The sequence below is a fragment of the Telmatherina bonti genome, assembly GCF_933228915.1.
Source record: "Telmatherina bonti genome assembly, chromosome: 10".
Lineage (NCBI taxonomy): Eukaryota > Metazoa > Chordata > Actinopteri > Atheriniformes > Telmatherinidae > Telmatherina > Telmatherina bonti.
This window is the reverse complement of record NC_136628.1, coordinates 41,483,668-41,509,194: the sequence shown is the minus strand read 5'-3', so window position 1 is coordinate 41,509,194 and position 25,527 is coordinate 41,483,668.

The window sequence follows — 25,527 nt, the reverse complement described above, 5'->3', positions numbered from 1 at the left end:
AGAACAAGGACCAGGACTAGAACCAGGACCAGAACTAGAACCAGGACTAGAACCAGGACCAGAAATAGGACCAGGACCACTGCCTCTCTCCCTTCAGCAATGTCGTCCACTTTTTCTCCTAGTCTAACTAGAACCAGGACCAGAACTAGAACCAGGACCAGAACTAGAACCAGGACCAGAACTAGAACCAGGACCAGAACTAGAACCAGGACTAGAACCAGGACCAGAACTAGAACTAGAACCAGGACCAGAACTAAAACCAGGACCAGAACTAGAACCAGGACTAGAACCAGGACCAGAACTAGAACCAGAACCAGAACTAGAACCAGGACCAGAACTAGAACCAGGACTAGAACCAGGACCAGAACTAAAACCAGGACCACTGCCTCTCTCCCTTCAGCAATGTCGTCCACTTTTTCTCCTAGTCTAAGTAGAACCAGGACCAGAACTAAAACCAGAACCAGAACTAGAACCATAACTAGAACCAGGACTAGAACCAGGACCAGAAATAGGACCAGGACCAGAACAAGGACCAGGACTAGAACCAGGACCAGAATTAGAACCAGGACCAGAACTAGAACCAGGACCACTGCCTCTCTCCCTTCAGCAATGTCGTCCACTTTTTCTCCTAGTCTAACTAGAACCAGGACCAGAACTAGAACCAGGACCAGAACTAGAACCATAACTAGAACCAGGACTAGAACCAGGACCAGAAATAGGACCAGGACCAGAACAAGGACCAGAACTAGAACCAGGACCAGAACTAGAACCAGGACTAGAACCAGGACCAGAACTAAAACCAGGACCACTGCCTCTCTCCCTTCAGCAATGTCGTCCACTTTTTCTCCTAGTCTAAGTAGAACCAGGACCAGAACTAAAACCAGAACCAGAACTAGAACCATAACTAGAACCAGGACTAGAACCAGGACCAGAAATAGGACCAGGACCAGAACAAGGACCAGGACTAGAACCAGGACCAGAATTAGAACCAGGACCAGAACTAGAACCAGGACCAGAACTAGGACCAGGACTAGAACCAGGACCAGAAATAGGACCAGGACCACTGCCTCTCTCCCTTCAGCAATGTCGTCCACTTTTTCTCCTAGTCTAACTAGAAACAGGTCCAGAACTAAAACTAGAACCAGAAGTAGAACCAGGACCAGAACTAGAACCAGGACTAGAACCAGGACCAGAAATAGGACCAGGACCAGAACTAGGACCAGGACTAGAACCAGGACCAGAACTAGAACCAGGACTAGAACCAGGACCAGAAATAGGACCTGGACCACTGCCTCTCTCCCTTCAGCAATGTCGTCCACTTTTTATCCTAGTCTAACTAGAACCAGGACCAGAACTAGGACCAGGACTAGAACCAGGACCAGAAATAGGACCAGGACCACTGCCTCTCTCCCTTCAGCAATGTCGTCCACTTTTTCTGCTGGTCTAACTAGAACCAGGTCCAGAACTAAAACTAGAACCAGAAGTAGAACCAGGACCAGAACTAGAACCAGGACTAGAACCAGGACCAGAAATAGGACCAGGACCACTGCCTCTCTCCCTTCAGCAATGTCGTCCACTTTTTCTCCTAGTCTAACTAGAACCAGGACCAGAACTAGAACCAGAACCAGAACTAGAACCAGGACCAGAACTAGAACCAGAACTAGAACCAGGACCAGAAATAAGACCAGGACCAGAACTAGGACCAGGACTAGAACCAGGACCAGAACTAGAACCAGGACCAGAACAAGAACCAGAACTAGAACCAGGACCAGAACTAGGACCAGGACTATCACCAGGACCAGAACTAGAACCAGGACTAGAACCAGGACCAGAAATAGGACCAGGACCACTGCCTCTCTCCCTTCAGTAATGTCGTCCACTTTTTCTCCTAGTCTAACTAGAACCAGGACCAGAACTAGAACCAGAACCAGAACTAGAACCAGGACCAGAACTAGAACCAGGACTAGAACCAGGACATGAAATAGGACCAGGACCAGAGCTAGGACCAGGACTAGAACAAGGACTAGAACCAGGACCAGAACTAAAACCAGAACCAGACCTAGAACCAGGACCAGAACAAGGACCAGGACTAGAACCAGGACCAGAACTAGAACCAGGACTAGAACCAGGACCAGAAATAGGACCAGGACCACTGCCTCTCTCCCTTCAGCAATGTCGTCCACTTTTTCTCCTAGTCTAACTAGAACCAGGACCAGAACTAGAACCAGGACCAGAACTAAAACCAGGACCAGAACTAGAACCAGGACTAGAACCAGGACCAGAACTAGAACCAGAACCAGAACTAGAACCAGGACCAGAACTAGAACCAGGACTAGAACCAGGACCAGAACTAAAACCAGGACCACTGCCTCTCTCCCTTCAGCAATGTCGTCCACTTTTTCTCCTAGTCTAAGTAGAACCAGGACCAGAACTAAAACCAGAACCAGAACTAGAACCATAACTAGAACCAGGACTAGAACCAGGACCAGAAATAGGACCAGGACCAGAACAAGGACCAGGACTAGAACCAGGACCAGAATTAGAACCAGGACCAGAACTAGAACCAGGACCAGAACTAGGACCAGGACTAGAACCAGGACCAGAAATAGGACCAGGACCACTGCCTCTCTCCCTTCAGCAATGTCGTCCACTTTTTCTCCTAGTCTAACTAGAAACAGGTCCAGAACTAAAACTAGAACCAGAAGTAGAACCAGGACCAGAACAAGAACCAGGACTAGAACCAGGACCAGAAATAGGACCAGGACCAGAACTAGGACCAGGACTAGAACCAGGACCAGAACTAGAACCAGGACTAGAACCAGGACCAGAAATAGGACCTGGACCACTGCCTCTCTCCCTTCAGCAATGTCGTCCACTTTTTATCCTAGTCTACCTAGAACCAGGACCAGAACTAGGACCAGGACTAGAACCAGGACCAGAAATAGGACCAGGACCACTGCCTCTCTCCCTTCAGCAATGTCGTCCACTTTTTCTGCTAGTCTAACTAGAACCAGGTCCAGAACTAAAACTAGAACCAGAAATAGAACCAGGACCAGAACTAGAACCAGGACTAGAACCAGGACCAGAAATAGGACCAGGACCACTGCCTCTCTCCCTTCAGCAATGTCGTCCACTTTTTCTCCTAGTCTAACTAGAACCAGGACCAGAACTAGAACCAGAACCAGAACTAGAACCAGGACCAGAACTAGAACCAGAACTAGAACCAGGACCAGAAATAAGACCAGGACCAGAACTAGGACCAGGACTAGAACCAGGACCAGAACTAGAACCAGGACCAGAACAAGAACCAGAACTAGAACCAGGACCAGAACTAGGACCAGGACCAGAACTAGGACCAGGACTATCACCAGGACCAGAACTAGAACCAGGACTAGAACCAGGACCAGAAATAGGACCAGGACCACTGCCTCTCTCCCTTCAGCAATGTCGTCCACTTTTTCTCCTAGTCTAACTAGAACCAGGACCAGAACTAAAACCAGAACCAGAACTAGAACCATAACTAGAACCAGGACTAGAACCAGGACCAGAAATAGGACCAGGACCAGAACAAGGACCAGGACTAGAACCAGGACCAGAACTAGAACCAGGACCAGAACTAGAACCAGGACTAGAACAAGGACCAGAAATAGGACCAGGACCAGAACTAGGACCAGGACTAGAACCAGGACCAGAAATAGAATCAGGACCAGAACTAGGACCAGGACTAGAACCAGGACCAGAACTAGAACCAGGACTAGAACCAGGACCAGAAATAGGACCAGGACCAGAGCTAGGACCAGGACTAGAACCAGGACTAGAACCAGGACCAGAACTAAAACCAGAACCAGACCTAGAACCAGGACCAGAACTAGGACCAGGACTAGAACCAGGACCAGAACTAGAACCAGGACTAGAACCAGGACCAGAAATAGGACCAGGACCACTGCCTCTCTCCCTTCAGCAATGTCGTCCACTTTTTCTCCTAGTCTAACTAGAACCAAGACCAGAACTAGAACCAGGACCAGAACTAGAACCAGGACCAGAACTAGAACCAGGACTAGAACCAGGACCAGAACTAGAACCAGAACCAGAACTAGAACCAGGACCAGAACTAGAACCAGGACTAGAACCAGGACCAGAAATAGGACCAGGACCACTGCCTCTCTCCCTTCAGCAATGTCGTCCACTTTTTCTCCTAGTCTAACTAGAACCAGGACCAGAACTAGAACCAGAACCAGAACTAGAACCAGGACCAGAACTAGAACCAGGACTAGAACCAGGACATGAAATAGGACCAGGACCAGAGCTAGGACCAGGACTAGAACAAGGACTAGAACCAGGACCAGAACTAAAACCAGAACCAGACCTAGAACCAGGACCAGAACAAGGACCAGGACTAGAACCAGGACCAGAACTAGAACCAGGACTAGAACCAGGACCAAAAATAGGACAAGGACCACTGCCTCTCTCCCTTCAGCAATGTCGTCCACTTTTTCTCCTAGTCTAACTAGAACCAGGACCAGAACTAGAACCAGGACCAGAACTAAAACCAGGACCAGAACTAGAACCAGGACTAGAACCAGGACCAGAACTAGAACCAGGACCAGGACTAGAACCAGGACCAGAAATAGGACCAGGACCACTGCCTCTCTCCCTTCAGCAATGTCGTCCATTTTTTCTCCTAGTCTAACTAGAACCAGGACCAGAACTAGAACCAGAACCAGAACTAGAACCAGGACCAGAACTAGAACCAGAACTAGAACCAGGACCAGAAATAAGACCAGGACCAGAACTAGGACCAGGACTAGAACCAGGACCAGAACTAGAACCAGGACCAGAACTAGAACCAGAACTAGAACCAGGACCAGAACTAGAACCAGGACCAGAACTAGGACCAGGACTAGAACCAGGACCAGAACTAGAACCAGGACTAGAACCAGGACCCGAAATAAGACCAGGACCACTGCCTCTCTCCCTTTAGCAATGTCGTCCACTTTTTCTCCTAGTCTAACTAGAACCAGGACCAGAACTAAAACCAGAACCAGAACTAGAACCAGGACCAGAACTGGAACCAGGACTAGAACCAGGACCAGAAATAGGACCAGGACCAGAACTAGGACCATAACTAGAACCAGGACTAGAACCAGGACCAGAACGAGAACCAAAACTAGAACCAGGACCAGAACTAGAACCAGGACCAGAACTAGGACCAGGACTAGAACCAGGACCAGAACTAAAACCAGGACTAGAACCAGGACCAGAAATAAGACCAGGACCACTGCCTCTCTCCCTTCAGCAATGTCGTCCACTTTTTCTCCTAGTCTAACTAGAACCAGGACCAGAACTAAAACCAGAACCAGAACTAGAACCATAACTAGAACCAGGACTAGAACCAGGACCAGAAATAGGACCAGGACCAGAACAAGGACCAGGACTAGAACCAGGACCAGAAATAGAACCAGGACCAGAACTAGAACCAGGACAAGAACAAGGACCAGAAATAGGACCAGGACCAGAACTAGGACCAGGACTAGAACCAGGACCAGAAATAGAACCAGGACCAGAACTAGGACCAGGACTAGAACCAGGACCAGAACTAGAACCAGGACCAGAACCAGGACCAGAACTAAAACCAGAACCAGACCTAGAACCAGGTCCAGAACTAGGACCAGGACTAGAACCAGGACCAGAACTAGAACCAGGACTAGAACCAGGACCAGAAATAGGACCAGGACCACTGCCTCTCTCCCTTCAGCAATGTCGTCCACTTTTTCTCCTAGTCTAACTAGAACCAGGAGCAGAACTAGAACCAGGACCAGAACGAAAAACCAGGACCAGAACTAGAACCAGGACTAGAACCAGGACCAGAACTAGAACCAGAACCAGAACTAGAACCAGGACCAGAACTAGAACCAGGACTAGAACCAGGACCAGAAATAAAACCATGACCACTGCCTCTCTCCCTTCAGCAATGTCGTCCACTTTTTCTCCTAGTCTAAGTAGAACCAGGACCAGAACTAAAACCAGAACCAGAACTAGAACCATAACTAGAACCAGGACTAGAACCAGGACCAGAAATAGGACCAGGACCAGAACAAGGACCAGGACTAGAACCAGGACCAGAATTAGAACCAGGACCAGAACTAGAACCAGGACCAGAACTAGGACCAGGACTAGAACCAGGACCAGAAAAAGGACCAGGACCATTGCCTCTCTCCCTTCAGCAATGTCGTCCACTTTTTCTCCTAGTCTAACTAGAAACAGGTCCAGAACTAAAACTAGAACCCGAAGTAGAACCAGGACCAGAACTAGAACCAGGACTAGTACCAGGACCAGAAATAGGACCAGTACCAGAACTAGGACCAGGACTAGAACCAGGACCAGAACTAGAACCAGGACTAGAACCAGGACATGAAATAGGACCTGGACCACTGCCTCTCTCCCTTCAGCAATGTCTTCCACTTTTTATCCTAGTCTAACTAGAACCAGGACCAGAACTAGGACCAGGACTAGAACCAGGACCAGAAATAGGACCAGGACCACTGCCTCTCTCCCTTCAGCAATGTCGTCCACTTTTTCTGCTAGTCTAACTAGAACCAGGTCCAGAACTAAAACTAGAACCAGAAGTAGAACCAGGACCAGAACTAGTACCAGGACTAGAACCAGGACCAGAAATAGGACCAGGACCACTGCCTCTCTCCCTTCAGCAATGTCGTCCACTTTTTCTCCTAGTCTAACTAGAACCAGGACCAGAACTAGAACCAGAACCAGAACTAGAACCAGGACCAGAATTAGAACCAGAACTAGAACCAGGACCAGAAATAAGACCAGGACCAGAAATAGGACCAGGACCACTGCCTCTCTCCCTTCAGCAATGTCGTCCACTTTTTCTCCTAGTCTAACTAGAACCAGGACCAGAACTAAAACCAGGACCAGAACTAGGACCATAACTAGAACCAGGACTAGAACCAGGACCAGAACTAGAACCAGAACTAGAACCAGGACCAGAACTAGAACCAGGACCAGAACTAGGACCAGGACTAGAACCAGGACCAGAACTAGAACCAGGACTAGAACCAGGACCAGAAATAAGACCAGGACCACTGCCTCTCTCCCTTCAGCAATGTCGTCCACTTTTTCTCCTAGTATAACTAGAACCAGGACCAGAACTAAAACCAGAACCAGAACGAGAACCATAACTAGAACCAGGACTAGAACCAGGACCAGAAATAGGACCAGGACCAGAACAAGGACCAGGACTAGAACCAGGACCAGAACTAGAACCAGGACCAGAACTAGAACCAGGACTAGAACAAGGACCAGAAATAGGACCAGGACCAGAACTAGGACCAGGACTAGAACCAGGACCAGAAATAGAATCAGGACCAGAACTAGGACCAGGACTAGAACCAGGACCAGAACTAGAACCAGGACTAGAACCAGGACCAGAAATAGGACCAGGACCAGAGCTAGGACCAGGACTAGAACCAGGACTAGAACCAGGACCAGAACTAAAACCAGAACCAGACCTAGAACCAGGACCAGAACTAGGACCAGGACTAGAACCAGGACCAGAACTAGAACCAGGACTAGAACCAGGACCAGAAATAGGACCAGGACCACTGCCTCTCTCCCTTCAGCAATGTCGTCCACTTTTTCTCCTAGTCTAACTAGAACCAAGACCAGAACTAGAACCAGGACCAGAACTAGTACCAGGACCAGAACTAGAACCAGGACTAGAACCAGGACCAGAACTAGAACCAGAACCAGAACTAGAACCAGGACCAGAACTAGAACCAGGACTAGAACCAGGACCAGAAATAGGACCAGGACCACTGCCTCTCTCCCTTCAGCAATGTCGTCCACTTTTTCTCCTAGTCTAACTAGAACCAGGACCAGAACTACAACCAGAACCAGAACTAGAACCAGGACCAGAACTAGAACCAGGACTAGAACCAGGACATGAAATAGGACCAGGACCAGAGCTAGGACCAGGACTAGAACAAGGACTAGAACCAGGACCAGAACTAAAACCAGAACCAGACCTAGAACCAGGACCAGAACAAGGACCAGGACTAGAACCAGGACCAGAACTAGAACCAGGACTAGAACCAGGACCAGAAATAGGACCAGGACCACTGCCTCTCTCCCTTCAGCAATGTCGTCCACTTTTTCTCCTAGTCTAAGTAGAACCAGGACCAGAACTAGAACCAGGACCAGAACTAAAACCAGGACCAGAACTTGAACCAGGACTAGAACCAGGACCAGAACTAGAACCAGAACCAGAACTAGAACCAGGACCAGAACTAGAACCAGAACTAGAACCAGGACCAGAAAAAAGACCAGGACCAGAACTAGGACCAGGACTAGAACCAGGACCAGAACTAGAATCAGGACCAGAACTAGAACCAGAACTAGAACCAGGACCAGAACTAGGACCAGGACTAGAACCAAGACCAGAACTAGAACCAGGACTAGAACCAGGACCAGAAATAAGACCAGGACCACTGCCTCTCTCCCTTCAGCAATGTCGTCCACTTTTTCTCCTAGTCTAACTAGAACCAGGACCAGAACTAAAACCAGGACCAGAACTAGGACCATAACTAGAACCAGGACTAGAACCAGGACCAGAAATAGGACCAGGACCAGAACTAGGACCATAACTAGAACCAGGACTAGAACCAGGACCAGAACTAGAACCAAAACTAGAACCAGGACCAGAACTAGAACCAGGACCAGAACTAGGACCAGGACTAGAACCAGGACCAGAACTAAAACCAGGACTAGAACCAGGACCAGAAATAAGACCAGGACCACTGCCTCTCTCCCTTCAGCAATGTCGTCCACTTTTTCTCCTAGTCTAACTAGAACCAGGACCAGAACTAAAACCAGAACCAGAACTAGAACCATAACTAGAACCAGGACTAGAACCAGGACCAGAAATAGGACCAGGACCAGAACAAGGACCAGGACTAGAACCAGGACCAGAAATAGAACCAGGACCAGAACTAGAACCAGGACTAGAACAAGGACCAGAAATAGGACCAGGACCAGGACCAGAACTAGGACCAGGACTAGAACCAGGACCAGAAATGGAACCAGGACCAGAACTAGGACCAGGACTAGAACCAGGACCAGAACTAGAACCAGGACTAGAACCAGGACCAGAACTAAAACCAGAACCAGACCTAGAACCAGGACCAGAACTAGGACCAGGACTAGAACCAGGACCAGAACTAGAACCAGGACTAGAACCAGGACCAGAAATAGGACCAGGACCACTGCCTCTCTCCCTTCAGCAATGTCGTCCACTTTTTCTCCTAGTCTAACTAGAACCAGGACCAGAACTAGAACCAGGACAGGAACTAGAACCAGGACCAGAACTAGAACCAGAACCAGAACTAGAACCAGGACCAGAACTAGAACCAGGACTAGAACCAGGACATGAAATAGGACCAGGACCAGAGCTAGGACCAGGACTAGAACCAGGACTAGAACCAGGACCAGAACTAAAACCAGAACCAGACCTAGAACCAGGACCAGAACTAGGACCAGGACTAGAACCAGGACCAGAACTAGAACCAGGACTAGAACCAGGACCAGAAATAGGACCAGGACCACTGCCTCTCTCCCTTCAGCAATGTCGTCCACTTTTTCTCCTAGTCTAACTAGAACCAGGACCAGAACTAGAACCAGGACCAGAACTAGAACCAGGACTTGAACCAGGACCAGAACTAGAACCAGAACCAGAACTAGAACCAGGACCAGAACTAGAACCAGGACTAGAACCAGGACCAGAAATAGGACCAGGACCAGAACTAGGACCAGGACTAGAACCAGGACCAGAACTAGAACCAGGACTAGAACCAGGACCAGAAATAGGACCAGGACCACTGCCTCTCTCCCTTCAGCAATGTCGTCCACTTTTTATCCTAGTCTAACTAGAACCAGGACCAGAACTAGAACCAGGACCAGAACTAGAACCAGGACCAGAAGTAGAACCAGGACTAGAACCAGGACCAGAACTAGAACCAGGACCAGAACTAGGACCAGGACTAGAACCAGGACCAGAACTAGAACCAGGACTATAACCAGGACCAGAAAAAGGACCAGGACCACTGCCTCTCTCCCTTCAGCAATGTCGTCCACTTTTTCTCCTAGTCTAACTAGAACCAGGACCAGAACTAGAACCAGGACTAGAACCAGGACCAGAAATAGGACCAGGACCACTGCCTCTCTCCCTTCAGCAATGTCGTCCACTTTTTCTCCTAGTCTAACTAGAACCAGGACCAGAACTAGAACCAGGACCAGAACTAGAACCAGGACCAGAACTAGAACCAGGACTAGAACCAGGACCAGAACTAGAACCAGAACCAGAACTAGAACCAGAACCAGAACTAGAACCAGGACTAGAACAAGGACCAGAAATAGGACGAGGACCACTGCCTCTCCCTTCAGCAATGTCGTCCACTTTTTCTCCTAGTTTAACTAGAACCAGGACCAGAACTAAAACCAGAACCATAACTAGAACCAGGACTAGAACCAGGACCAGAAATAGGACCAGGACCAGAACTAGGACCAGGACGAGAACCAGGACCAGAACTAGAACCAGGACCAGAACTAAGACCAGGACTAGAACCAGGACCAGAACTAGAACCACGACAGAAACCAGGACCAGAAATAGGACCAGGACCACTGCCTCTCTCCCTTCAGCAATGTCGTCCACTTTTTATCCTAGTCTAACTAGAACCAGGACCAGAACTAGAACCAGGACCAGAACTAGAACCAGGACCAGAACTAGAACCAGAACCAGAACTAGAACCAGGACCAGAACTCGAACCAGAACCAGAACTAGAACCAGGACTAGAACCAGGACCAGAAATAGGACCAGGACCACTGCCTCTATCCCTTCAGCAATGTCGTCCACTTTTTCTACTAGTCTAACTAGAACCAGGACCAGAACTAGAACCAGAACCAGAACTAGAACCAGGACCAGAACTAGAACCAGGACTAGAACCAGGACATGAAATAGGACCAGGACCAGAGCTAGGACCAGGACTAGAACCAGGACTAGAACCAGGACCAGAACTAAAACCAGAACCAGACCTAGAACCAGGACCAGAACTGGGACCAGGACTAGAACCAGGACCAGAACTAGAACCACGACTAGAACCAGGACCAGAAATAGGACCAGGACCACTGCCTCTCTCCCTTCAGCAATGTCGTCCACTTTTTATCCTAGTCTAACTAGAACCAGGACCAGAACTAGAACCAGGACCAGAACTAGGACCAGGACTAGAACCAGGACCAGAAATAAGACCAGGACCACCACCTCTCTCCCTTCAGCAATGTCGTCCACTTTTTCTCCTAGTCTAACTAGAACCAGGACCAGAACTAAAACTAGAACCAGAATTAGAACCAGGACCAGAACTAGAACCAGGACTAGAACCAGGACCAGAAATAGGACCAGGACAACTGCCTCTCTCCCTTCAGCAATGTCGTCCACTTTTTCTCCTAGTCTAACTAGAACCAGGACCAGAACTAGAACCAGAACCAGAACTAGAACCAGAACTAGAACCAGGACCAGAAATAAGACCAGGACCAGAACTAGGACCAGGACTAGAACCAGGACCAGAACTAGAACCAGGACCAGAACTAGAACCAGAACTAGAACCAGGACCAGAACTAGAACCAGGACAAGAACTAGGACCAGGACTAGAACCAGGACCAGAACTAAAACCAGGACTAGAACCAGGACCAGAAATAGGACCAGGACCACTGCCTCTCTCCCATCAGCAATGTCGTCCACTTTTTCTCCTAGTCTAACTAGAACCAGGACCAAAACTAAAACCAGAACCAGAACTAGAACCATAACTAGAACCAGGACTAGAACCAGAACCAGAAATAGGACCAGGACCAGAACTAGAACCAGGACCAGAACTAGGACCAGGACTAGAACCAGGACCAGAACTAGAACCAGGACTAGAACCAGGACCAGAAATAGGACCAGGACCAGAGCTAGGACCAGGACTAGAACCAGGACTAGAACCAGGACCAGAACTAAAACCAGAACCAGACCTAGAACCAGGACCAGAACTAGGACCAGGACTAGAACCAGGACCAGAACTAGAACCAAGACTAGAACCAGGACCAGAAATAGGACCAGGACCACTGCCTCTCTCCCTTCAGCAATGTCGTCCACTTTTTCTCCTAGTCTAACTAGAACCAGGACCAGAACTAAAACCAGAACCAGAACTAGAACCAGAACTAGAACCAGGACCAGAAATAGGACCAGGACCACTGCCTCTCTCCCTTCAGCAATGTCGTCCACTTTTTCTCCTAGTCTAACTAGAACTAGGACCAGAATTAAAACCAGAACCAGAACCAGAACCAGGACCAGAACTAGGACCAGGACTAGAACCAGGACCAGAAATAGGACCAGGACCACTGCCTCTCTCCCTTCAGCAATGTCGTCCACTTTTTCTCCTAGTCTAACTAGAACCAGGACCAGAACTAAAACCAGAACTAGAACTAGAACCAGGACCAGAACTAGGACCAGGACTAGAACCAGGACCAGAACTAGAACCAGGACCAGAACTAGAACCAGGACCAGAAGTAGAACCAGGACTAGAACCAGGACCAGAACTAGAACCAGGACCAGAACTAGGACCAGGACTAGAACCAGGACCAGAACTAGAACCAGGACTATAACCAGGACCAGAAAAAGGACCAGGACCACTGCCTCTCTCCCTTCAGCAATGTCGTCCACTTTTTCTCCTAGTCTAACTAGAACCAGGACCAGAACTAGAACCAGGACTAGAACCAGGACCAGAAATAGGACCAGGACCACTGCCTCTCTCCCTTCAGCAATGTCGTCCACTTTTTCTCCTAGTCTAACTAGAACCAGGACCAGAACTAGAACCAGGACCAGAACTAGAACCAGGACCAGAACTAGAACCAGGACTAGAACCAGGACCAGAACTAGAACCAGAACCAGAACTAGAACCAGAACCAGAACTAGAACCAGGACTAGAACAAGGACCAGAAATAGGACGAGGACCACTGCCTCTCCCTTCAGCAATGTCGTCCACTTTTTCTCCTAGTCTAACTAGAACCAGGACCAGAACTAAAACCAGAACCATAACTAGAACCAGGACTAGAACCAGGACCAGAAATAGGACCAGGACCAGAACTAGGACCAGGACGAGAACCAGGACCAGAACTAGAACCAGGACCAGAACTAAGACCAGGACTAGAACCAGGACCAGAACTAGAACCACGACAGAAACCAGGACCAGAAATAGGACCAGGACCACTGCCTCTCTCCCTTCAGCAATGTCGTCCACTTTTTCTCCTAGTCTAACTAGAACCAGGACCAGAACTAGAACCAGGACCAGAACTAGAACCAGGACCAGAACTAGAACCAGAACCAGAACTAGAACCAGGACCAGAACTCGAACCAGAACCAGAACTAGAACCAGGACTAGAACCAGGACCAGAAATAGGACCAGGACCACTGCCTCTATCCCTTCAGCAATGTCGTCCACTTTTTCTACTAGTCTAACTAGAACCAGGACCAGAACTAGAACCAGAACCAGAACTAGAACCAGGACCAGAACTAGAACCAGGACTAGAACCAGGACATGAAATAGGACCAGGACCAGAGCTAGGACCAGGACTAGAACCAGGACTAGAACCAGGACCAGAACTAAAACCAGAACCAGACCTAGAACCAGGACCAGAACTGGGACCAGGACTAGAACCAGGACCAGAACTAGAACCACGACTAGAACCAGGACCAGAAATAGGACCAGGACCACTGCCTCTCTCCCTTCAGCAATGTCGTCCACTTTTTATCCTAGTCTAACTAGAACCAGGACCAGAACTAGAACCAGGACCAGAACTAGGACCAGGACTAGAACCAGGACCAGAAATAAGACCAGGACCACCACCTCTCTCCCTTCAGCAATGTCGTCCACTTTTTCTCCTAGTCTAACTAGAACCAGGACCAGAACTAAAACTAGAACCAGAATTAGAACCAGGACCAGAACTAGAACCAGGACTAGAACCAGGACCAGAAATAGGACCAGGACAACTGCCTCTCTCCCTTCAGCAATGTCGTCCACTTTTTCTCCTAGTCTAACTAGAACCAGGACCAGAACTAGAACCAGAACCAGAACTAGAACCAGAACTAGAACCAGGACCAGAAATAAGACCAGGACCAGAACTAGGACCAGGACTAGAACCAGGACCAGAACTAGAACCAGGACCAGAACTAGAACCAGAACTAGAACCAGGACCAGAACTAGAACCAGGACAAGAACTAGGACCAGGACTAGAACCAGGACCAGAACTAAAACCAGGACTAGAACCAGGACCAGAAATAGGACCAGGACCACTGCCTCTCTCCCATCAGCAATGTCGTCCACTTTTTCTCCTAGTCTAACTAGAACCAGGACCAAAACTAAAACCAGAACCAGAACTAGAACCATAACTAGAACCAGGACTAGAACCAGAACCAGAAATAGGACCAGGACCAGAACTAGAACCAGGACCAGAACTAGGACCAGGACTAGAACCAGGACCAGAACTAGAACCAGGACTAGAACCAGGACCAGAAATAGGACCAGGACCAGAGCTAGGACCAGGACTAGAACCAGGACTAGAACCAGGACCAGAACTAAAACCAGAACCAGACCTAGAACCAGGACCAGAACTAGGACCAGGACTAGAACCAGGACCAGAACTAGAACCAAGACTAGAACCAGGACCAGAAATAGGACCAGGACCACTGCCTCTCTCCCTTCAGCAATGTCGTCCACTTTTTCTCCTAGTCTAACTAGAACCAGGACCAGAACTAAAACCAGAACCAGAACTAGAACCAGAACTAGAACCAGGACCAGAAATAGGACCAGGACCACTGCCTCTCTCCCTTCAGCAATGTCGTCCACTTTTTCTCCTAGTCTAACTAGAACTAGGACCAGAATTAAAACCAGAACCAGAACCAGAACCAGGACCAGAACTAGGACCAGGACTAGAACCAGGACCAGAAATAGGACCAGGACCACTGCCTCTCTCCCTTCAGCAATGTCGTCCACTTTTTCTCCTAGTCTAACTAGAACCAGGACCAGAACTAAAACCAGAACTAGAACTAGAACCAGGACCAGAACTAGGACCAGGACTAGAACCAGGACCAGAACTAGAACCAGGACTAGAACCAGGACCAGAAATAGGACCAGGACCACTGCCTCTCTCCCTTCAGCAATGTCGTCCACTTTTTCTCCTAGTCTAACTAGAACCAGGACCAGAACTAGAACCAGGACCAGAACTAGAACCAGGACCAGAACTAGAACCAGGACTAGAACCAGGACCAGAACTAGAACCAGAACCAGAACTAGGACCAGGACCAGAACTAGAACCAGGACTAGAACAAGGACCAGAAATAGGACCAGGACCACTGTCTCTCCCTTCAGCAATGTCGTCCACTTTTTCTCCTAGTCTAACTAGAACCAGGACCAGAACTAAAACCAGAACCATAACTAGAACCAGGACTAGAACCAGGACCAGAAATAGGACCAGGACCAGAACTAGAACCAGGACGAGAACCAGGACCAGAACTAGAACCAGGACCAGAACTAGAACCAGGACTAGAACCAGGACCAGAAATAGGACCAGGACCACTGCCTCTCTCCCTGCAGCAATGTCGTCCACTTTTTCTCCTAGTCTAACTAGAACCAGGACCAGAACTAAAACCAGAACCATAACTACAACCAGGACTAGAACCAGGACCAGAAATAGGACCAGGACCAGAACTAGGACCAGGACGAGAACCAGGACCAGAACTAGAACCAGGACCAGAACTAGGACCAGGACTAGAACCAGGACCAGAACTAGAACCAGGACAGAAACCAGGACCAGAAATAGGACCAGGACCACTGCCTCTCTCCCTTCAGCAATGTCGTCCACTTTTTCTCCTAGTCTAACTAGAACCAGGACCAGAACTAGAACCAGGACCAGAACTAGAACCAGAACCAGAACTAGAACCAGGACCAGAACTCGAACCAGAACCAGAACTAGAACCAGGACCAGAACTAGAACCAGGACTAGAACCAGGACCAGAAATAGGACCAGGACCACTGCCTCTCTCCCTTCAGCAATGTCGTCCACTTTTTCTCCTAGTCTAACTAGAACCAGGACCAGAACTACAACCAGAACCAGAACTAGAACCAGGACCAGAACTAGAACCAGGACTAGAACCAGGACATGAAATAGGACCAGGACCAGAGGTAGGACCAGGACTAGAACAAGGACTAGAACCAGGACCAGAACTAAAACCAGAACCAGACCTAGAACCAGGACCAGAACAAGGACCAGGACTAGAACCAGGACCAGAACTAGAACCAGGACTAGAACCAGGACCAGAAATAGGACCAGGACCACTGCCTCTCTCCCTTCAGCAATGTCGTCCACTTTTTCTCCTAGTCTAACTAGAACCAGGACCAGAACTAGAACCAGGACCAGAACTAAAACCAGGACCAGAACTTGAACCAGGACTAGAACCAGGACCAGAACTAGAACCAGAACCAGAACTAGAACCAGGACCAGAACTAGAACCAGAACTAGAACCAGGACCAGAAATAAGACCAGGACCAGAACTAGGACCAGGACTAGAACCAGGACCAGAACTAGAACCAGGACCAGAACTAGAACCAGAACTAGAACCAGGACCAGAACTAGGACCAGGACTAGAACCAGGACCAGAACTAGAACCAGGACTAGAACCAGGACCAGAAATAAGACCAGGACCACTGCCTCTCTCCCTTCAGCAATGTCGTCCACTTTTTCTCCTAGTCTAACTAGAACCAGGACCAGAACTAAAACCAGAACCAGAACTAGAACCAGGACCAGAACTAGAACCAGGACTAGAACCAGGACCAGAAATAGGACCAGGACCAGAACTAGGACCATAACTAGAACCAGGACTAGAACCAGGACCAGAACTAGAACCAAAACTAGAACCAGGACCAGAACTAGAACCAGGACCAGAACTAGGACCAGGACTAGAACCAGGACCAGAACTAAAACCAGGACTAGAACCAGGACCAGAAATAAGACCAGGACCACTGCCTCTCTCCCTTCAGCAATGTCGTCCACTTTTTCTCCTAGTCTAACTAGAACCAGGACCAGAACTAAAACCAGAACCAGAACTAGAACCATAACTAGAACCAGGACTAGAACCAGGACCAGAAATAGGACCAGGACCAGAACAAGGACCAGGACTAGAACCAGGACCAGAAATAGAACCAGGACCAGAACTAGAACCAGGACTAGAACAAGGACCAGAAATAGGACCAGGACCAGAACTAGGACCAGGACTAGAACCAGGACCAGAAATGGAACCAGGACCAGAACTAGGACCAGGACTAGAACCAGGACCAGAACTAGAACCAGGACTAGAACCAGGACCAGAACTAAAACCAGAACCAGACCTAGAACCAGGACCAGAACTAGGACCAGGACTAGAACCAGGACCAGAACTAGAACCAGGACTAGAACCAGGACCAGAAATAGGACCAGGACCACTGCCTCTCTCCCTTCAGCAATGTCGTCCACTTTTTCTCCTAGTCTAACTAGAACCAGGACCAGAACTAAAACCAGAACCAGAACTAGAACCATAACTAGAACCAGGACAAGAACCAGGACCAGAAATAGGACCAGGACCAGAACCAGGACCAGGACTAGAACCAGGACCAGAACTAGAACAAGGACCAGAACTAGAACCAGGACTAGAACAAGGACCAGAAATAGGACCAGGACCAGAACTAGGACCAGGACTAGAACCAGGACCAGAAATAGAATCAGGACCAGAACTAGGACCAGGACTAGAACCAGGACCAGAACTAGAACCAGGACTAGAACCAGGACCAGAAATAGGACCAGGACCAGAGCTAGGACCAGGACTAGAACCAGGACTAGAACCAGGACCAGAACTAAAACCAGAACCAGACCTAGAACCAGGACCAGAACAAGGACCAGGACTAGAACGAGGACCAGAACTAGTACCAGGACCAGAACTAGAACCAGGACTAGAACCAGGACCAGAACTAGAACCAGAACCAGAACTAGAACCAGGACCAGAACTAGAACCAGGACTAGAACCAGGACCAGAAATAGGACCAGGACCACTGCCTCTCTCCCTTCAGCAATGTCGTCCACTTTTTCTCCTAGTCTAACTAGAACCAGGACCAGAACTACAACCAGAACCAGAACTAGAACCAGGACCAGAACTAGAACCAGGACTAGAACCAGGACATGAAATAGGACCAGGACCAGAGGTAGGACCAGGACTAGAACAAGGACTAGAACCAGGACCAGAACTAAAACCAGAACCAGACCTAGAACCAGGACCAGAACTAGGACCAGGACTAGAACCAGGACCAGAACTAGAACCAGGACTAGAACCAGGACCAGAAATAGGACCAGGACCACTGCCTCTCTCCCTTCAGCAATGTCGTCCACTTTTTCTCCTAGTCTAACTAGAACCAGGACCAGAACTAGAACCAGGACCAGAACTAAAACCAGGACCAGAACTAGAACCAGGACTAGAACCAGGACCAGAACTAGAACCAGAACCAGAACTAGAACCAGGACCAGAACTAGAACCAGGACTAGAACCAGGACCAGAAATAAGACCAGGACCACTGCCTCTCTCCCTTCAGCAATGTCGTCCACTTTTTCTCCTAGTCTAACTAGAACCAGGTCCAGAACTAAAACTAGAACCAGAAGTAGAACCAGGACCAGAACTAGAACCAGGACTAGAACCAGGACCAGAAATAGGACCAGGACCACTGCCTCTCTCCCTTCAGCAATGTCGTCCATTTTTTCTCCTAGTCTAACTAGAACCAGGACCAGAACTAGAACCAGAACCAGAACTAGAACCAGGACCAGAACTAGAACCAGAACTAGAACCAGGACCAGAAATAAGACCAGGACCAGAACTAGGACCAGGACTAGAACCAGCACCAGAACTAGAACCAGGACCAGAACTAGAACCAGAACTAGAACCAGGACCAGAACTAGAACCAGGACCAGAACTAGGACCAGGACTAGAACCAGGACCAGAACTAGAACCAGGACTAGAACCAGGACCAGAAATAAGACCAGGACCACTGCGTCTCTCCCTTCAGCAATGTCGTCCACTTTTTCTCCTAGTCTAACTAGAACCAGGACCAGAACTAAAACCAGAACCAGAACTAGAACCAGGACCAGAACTAGAACCAGGACTAGAACCAGGACCAGAAATAGGACCAGGACCAGAACTAGGACCAAAACTAGAACCAGGACTAGAACCAGGACCAGAACTAGAACCAAAACTAGAACCAGGACCAGAACTAGAACCAGGACCAGAACTAGGACCAGGACTAGAACCAGGACCAGAACTAAAACCAGGACTAGAACCAGGACCAGAAATAAGACCAGGAACACTGCCTCTCTCCCTTCAGCAATGTCGTCCACTTTTTCTCCTAGTCTAACTAGAACCAGGACCAGAACTAAAACCAGAACCAGAACTAGAACCATAACTAGAACCCGGACTAGAACCAGGACCAGAAATAGGACCAGGACCAGAAAAAGGACAAGGACTAGAACCAGGACCAGAAATAGAACCAGGACCAGAACTAGAACCAGGACTAGAACAAGGACCAGAAATAGGACCAGGACCAGAACCAGGACCAGGACTAGAACCAGGACCAGAAATGGAACCAGGACCAGAACTAGGACCAGGACTAGAACCAGGACCAGAACTATAACCAGGACTAGAACCAGGACCAGAACTAAAACCAGAACCAGACCTAGAACCAGGACCAGAACTAGGACCAGGACTAGAACCAGGACCAGAACTAGAACCAGGACTAGAACCAGGACCAGAAATAGGACCAGGACCACTGCCTCTCTCCCTTCAGCAATGTCGTCCACTTTTTATCCTAGTCTAACTAGAACCAGGACCAGAACAAGAACCAGGACCAGAACTAGGACCAGGACTAGAACCAGGACCAGAACTAGAACCAGGACCAGAACTAGAACCAGGACTAGAACCAGGACCAGAACTAGAACCAGGACTAGAACCAGGACATGAAATAGGACCAGGACCAGAGCTAGGACCAGGACTAGAACCAGGACTAGAACCAGGACCAGAACTAGAACCAGAACCAGAACTAGAACCAGGACCAGAACTAGAACCAGGACTAGAACCAGGACATGAAATAGGACCAGGACCAGAGCTAGGACCAGGACTAGAACCAGGACTAGAACCAGGACCAGAACTAAAACCAGAACCAGACCTAGAACCAGGACCAGAACTAGGACCAGGACTAGAACCAGGACCAGAACTAGAACCAGGACTAGAACCAGGACCAGAAATAGGACCAGGACCACTGCCTCTCTCCCTTCAGCAATGTCGTCCACTTTTTCTCCTAGTCTAACTAGAACCAGGACCAGAACTAGAACCAGGACCAGAACTAGAACCAGGACTTGAACCAGGAACAGAACTAGAACCAGAACCAGAACTAGAACCAGGACCAGAACTAGAACCAGGACAAGAACCAGGACCAGAAATAGGACCAGGACCAGAACTAGGACCAGGACTAGAACCAGGACCAGAACTAGAACCAGGACTAGAACCAGGACCAGAAATAGGACCAGGACCACTGCCTCTCTCCCTTCAGCAATGTCGTCCACTTTTTATCCTAGTCTAACTAGAACCAGGACCAGAACTAGAACCAGGACCAGAACTAGAACCAGGACCAGAAGTAGAACCAGGACTAGAACCAGGACCAGAACTAGAACCAGGACCAGAACTATGACCAGGACTAGAACCAGGACCAGAACTAGAACCAAGACTATAACCAGGACCAGAAAAAGGACCAGGACCACTGCCTCTCTCCCTTCAGCAATGTCGTCCACTTTTTCTCCTAGTCTAACTAGAACCAGGACCAGAACTAGAACCAGGACTAGAACCAGGACCAGAAATAGGACCAGGACCACTGCCTCTCTCCCTTCAGCAATGTCGTCCACTTTTTCTCCTAGTCTAACTAGAACCAGGACCAGAACTAGAACCAGGACCAGAACTAGAACCAGGACCAGAACTAGAACCAGGACTAGAACCAGGACCAGAACTAGAACCAGAACCAGAACTAGAACCAGAACCAGAACTAGAACCAGGACTAGAACAAGGACCAGAAATAGGACCAGGACCACTGCCTCTCCCTTCAGCAATGTCGTCCACTTTTTCTCCTAGTCTAACTAGAACCAGGACCAGAACTAAAACCAGAACCATAACTAGAACCAGGACTAGAACCAGGACCAGAAATAGGACCAGGACCAGAACTAGGACCAGGACGAGAACCAGGACCAGAACTAGAACCAGGACCAGAACTAGGACCAGGACTAGAACCAGGACCAGAACTAGAACCACGACAGAAACCAGGACCAGAAATAGGACCAGGACCACTGCCTCTCTCCCTTCAGCAATGTCGTCCACTTTTTCTCCTAGTCTAACTAGAACCAGGACCAGAACTAGAACCAGGACAGGAACTAGAACCAGGACCAGAACTAGAACCAGAACCAGAACTAGAACCAGGACCAGAACTCGAACCAGAACCAGAACTAGAACCAGGACCAGAACTAGAACCAGGACTAGAACCAGGACCAGAAATAGGACCAGGACCACTGCCTCTCTCCCTTCAGCAATGTCGTCCACTTTTTCTACTAGTCTAACTAGAACCAGGACCAGAACTAGAACCAGAACCAGAACTAGAACCAGGACCAGAACTAGAACCAGGACTAGAACCAGGACATGAAATAGGACCAGGACCAGAGCTAGGACCAGGACTAGAACCAGGACTAGAACCAGGACCAGAACTAAAACCAGAACCAGACCTAGAAACAGGACCAGAACTGGGACCAGGACTAGAACCAGGACCAGAACTAGAACCAGGACTAGAACCAGGACCAGAAATAGGACCAGGACCACTGCCTCTCTCCCTTCAGCAATGTCGTCCACTTTTTATCTTAGTCTAACTAGAACCAGGACCAGAACTAGAACTAGGACCAGAACTAGGACCAGGACTAGAACCAGGACCAGAAATAGGACCAGGACCACCACCTCTCTCCCTTCAGCAATGTCGTCCACTTTTTCTCCTAGTCTAACTAGAACCAGGACCAGAACTAAAACTAGAACCACAATTAGAACCAGGACCAGAACTAGAACCAGGACTAGAACCAGGACCAGAAATAGGACCAGGACAACTGCCTCTCTCCCTTCAGCAATGTCGTCCACTTTTTCTCCTAGTCTAACTAGAACCAGGACCAGAACTAGAACCAGAACCAGAACTAGAACCAGGACCAGAACTAGAACCAGAACTAGAACCAGGACCAGAAATAAGACCAGGACCAGAACTAGGACCAGGACTAGAACCAGGACCAGAACTAGAACCAGGACCAGAACTAGAACCAGAACTAGAACCAGGACCAGAACTAGAACCAGGACAAGAACTAGGACCAGGACTAGAACCAGGACCAGAACTAAAACCAGGACTAGAACCAGGACCAGAAATAGGACCAGGACCACTGCCTCTCTCCCTTCAGCAATGTCGTCCACTTTTTCTCCTAGTATAACTAGAACCAGGACCAGAACAAAAACCAGAACCAGAACTAGAACCATAACTAGAACCAGGACTAGAACCAGAACCAGAAATAGGACCAGGACCAGAACTAGAACCAGGACCAGAACAAGGACCAGGACTAGAACCAGGACCAGAACTAGAACCAGGACTAGAACCAGGACCAGAAATAGGACCAGGACCAGAGCTAGGACCAGGACTAGAACCAGGACTAGAACCAGGACCAGAACTAAAACCAGAACCAGAACTAGAACCAGGACCAGAACTAGGACCAGGACTAGAACCAGGACCAGAACTAGAACCAAGACTAGAACCAGGACCAGAAATAGGACCAGGACCACTGCCTCTCTCCCTTCAGCAATGTCGTCCACTTTTTCTCCTAGTCTAACTAGAACCAGGACCAGAACTAAAACCAGAACCAGAACTAGAACCAGAACTAGAACCAGGACCAGAAATAGGACCAGGACCACTGCCTCTCTCCCTTCAGCAATGTCGTCCACTTTTTCTCCTAGTCTAACTAGAACTAGGACCAGAATTAAAACCAGAACCAGAACCAGAACCAGGACCAGAACTAGGACCAGGACTAGAACCAGGACCAGAAATAGGACCAGGACCACTGCCTCTCTCCCTTCAGCAATGTCGTCCACTTTTTCTCCTAGTCTAACTAGAACCAGGACCAGAACTAAAACCAGAACTAGAACTAGAACCAGGACCAGAACTAGGACCAGGACTAGAACCAGGACCAGAACTAGAACCAGGACTAGAACCAGGACCAGAAATAGGACCAGGACCACTGCCTCTCTCCCTTCAGCAATGTCGTCCACTTTTTCTCCTAGTCTAACTAGAACCAGGACCAGAACTAGAACCAGGACCAGAACTAGAACCAGGACCAGAACTAGAACCAGGACTAGAACCAGGACCAGAACTAGAACCAGAACCAGAACTAGAACCAGGACCAGAACTAGAACCAGGACTAGAACAAGGACCAGAAATAGGACCAGGACCACTGCCTCTCCCTTCAGCAATGTCGTCCACTTTTTCTCCTAGTCTAACTAGAACCAGGACCAGAACTAAAACCAGAACCATAACTAGAACCAGGACTAGAACCAGGACCAGAAATAGGACCAGGACCAGAACTAGGACCAGGACGAGAACCAGGACCAGAACTAGAACCAGGACCAGAACTAATACCAGGACTAGAACCAGGACCAGAACTAGAACCAGGACAGAAACCAGGACCAGAAATAGGACCAGGACCACTGCCTCTCTCCCTTCAGCAATGTCGTCCACTTTTTCTCCTAGTCTAACTAGAACCAGGACCAGAACTAGAACCAGAACCAGAACTAGAACCAGGACCAGAACTCGAACCAGAACCAGAACTAGAACCAGGACCAGAACTAGAACCAGGACTAGAACCAGGACCAGAAATAGGACCTGGACCACTGCCTCTCTCCCTTCAGCAATGTCGTCCACTTTTTCTACTAGTCTAACTAGAACCAGGACCAGAACTAGAACCAGAACCAGAACTAGAACCAGGACCAGAACTAGACCCAGGACTAGAACCAGGACATGAAATAGGACCAGGACCAGAGCTAGGACCAGGACTAGAACCAGGACTAGAACCAGGACCAGAACTAAAACCAGAACCAGACCTAGAACCAGGACCAGAACTGGGTCCAGGACTAGAACCAGGACCAGAACTAGAACCAGGACTAGAACCAGGACCAGAAATAGGACCAGGACCACTGCCTCTCTCCCTTCAGCAATGTCGTCCACTTTTTCTCCTAGTCTAACTAGAACCAGGACCAGAACTAGAACCAGGACCAGAACTAGGACCAGGACTAGAACCAGGACCAGAAATAGGACCAGGACCACCACCTCTCTCCCTTCAGCAATGTCGTCCACTTTTTCTCCTAGTCTAACTAGAACCAGGACCAGAACTAGAACCAGGACCAGAACTAAAACCAGAACCATAACTAGAACCAGGACTAGAACCAGGACCAGAAATAGGACCAGGACCAGAACTAGGACCAGGACGAGAACCAGGACCAGAACTAGAACCAGGACCAGAACTAGGACCAGGACTAGAACCAGGACCAGAACTAGAACCACGACAGAAACCAGGACCAGAAATAGGACCAGGACCACTGCCTCTCTCCCTTCAGCAATGTCGTCCACTTTTTCTCCTAGTCTAACTAGAACCAGGACCAGAACTAGAACCAGGACCAGAACTAGAACCAGGACCAGAACTAGAACCAGAACCAGAACTAGAACCAGGACCAGAACTCGAACCAGAACCAGAACTAGAACCAGGACCAGAACTAGAACCAGGACTAGAACCAGGACCAGAAATAGGACCAGGACCACTGCCTCTCTCCCTTCAGCAATGTCGTCCACTTTTTCTACTAGTCTAACTAGAACCAGGACCAGAACTAGAACCAGAACCAGAACTAGAACCAGGACCAGAACTAGAACCAGGACTAGAACCAGGACATGAAATAGGACCAGGACCAGAGCTAGGACCAGGACTAGAACCAGGACTAGAACCAGGACCAGAACTAAAACCAGAACCAGACCTAGAACCAGGACCAGAACTGGGACCAGGACTAGAACCAGGACCAGAACTAGAACCAGGACTAGAACCAGGACCAGAAATAGGACCAGGACCACTACCTCTCTCCCTTCAGCAATGTCGTCCACTTTTTATCCTAGTCTAACTAGAACCAGGACCAGAACTAGAACCAGGACCAGAACTAGGACCAGGACTAGAACCAGGACCAGAAATAAGACCAGGACCACCACCTCTCTCCCTTCAGCAATGTCGTCCACTTTTTCTCCTAGTCTAACT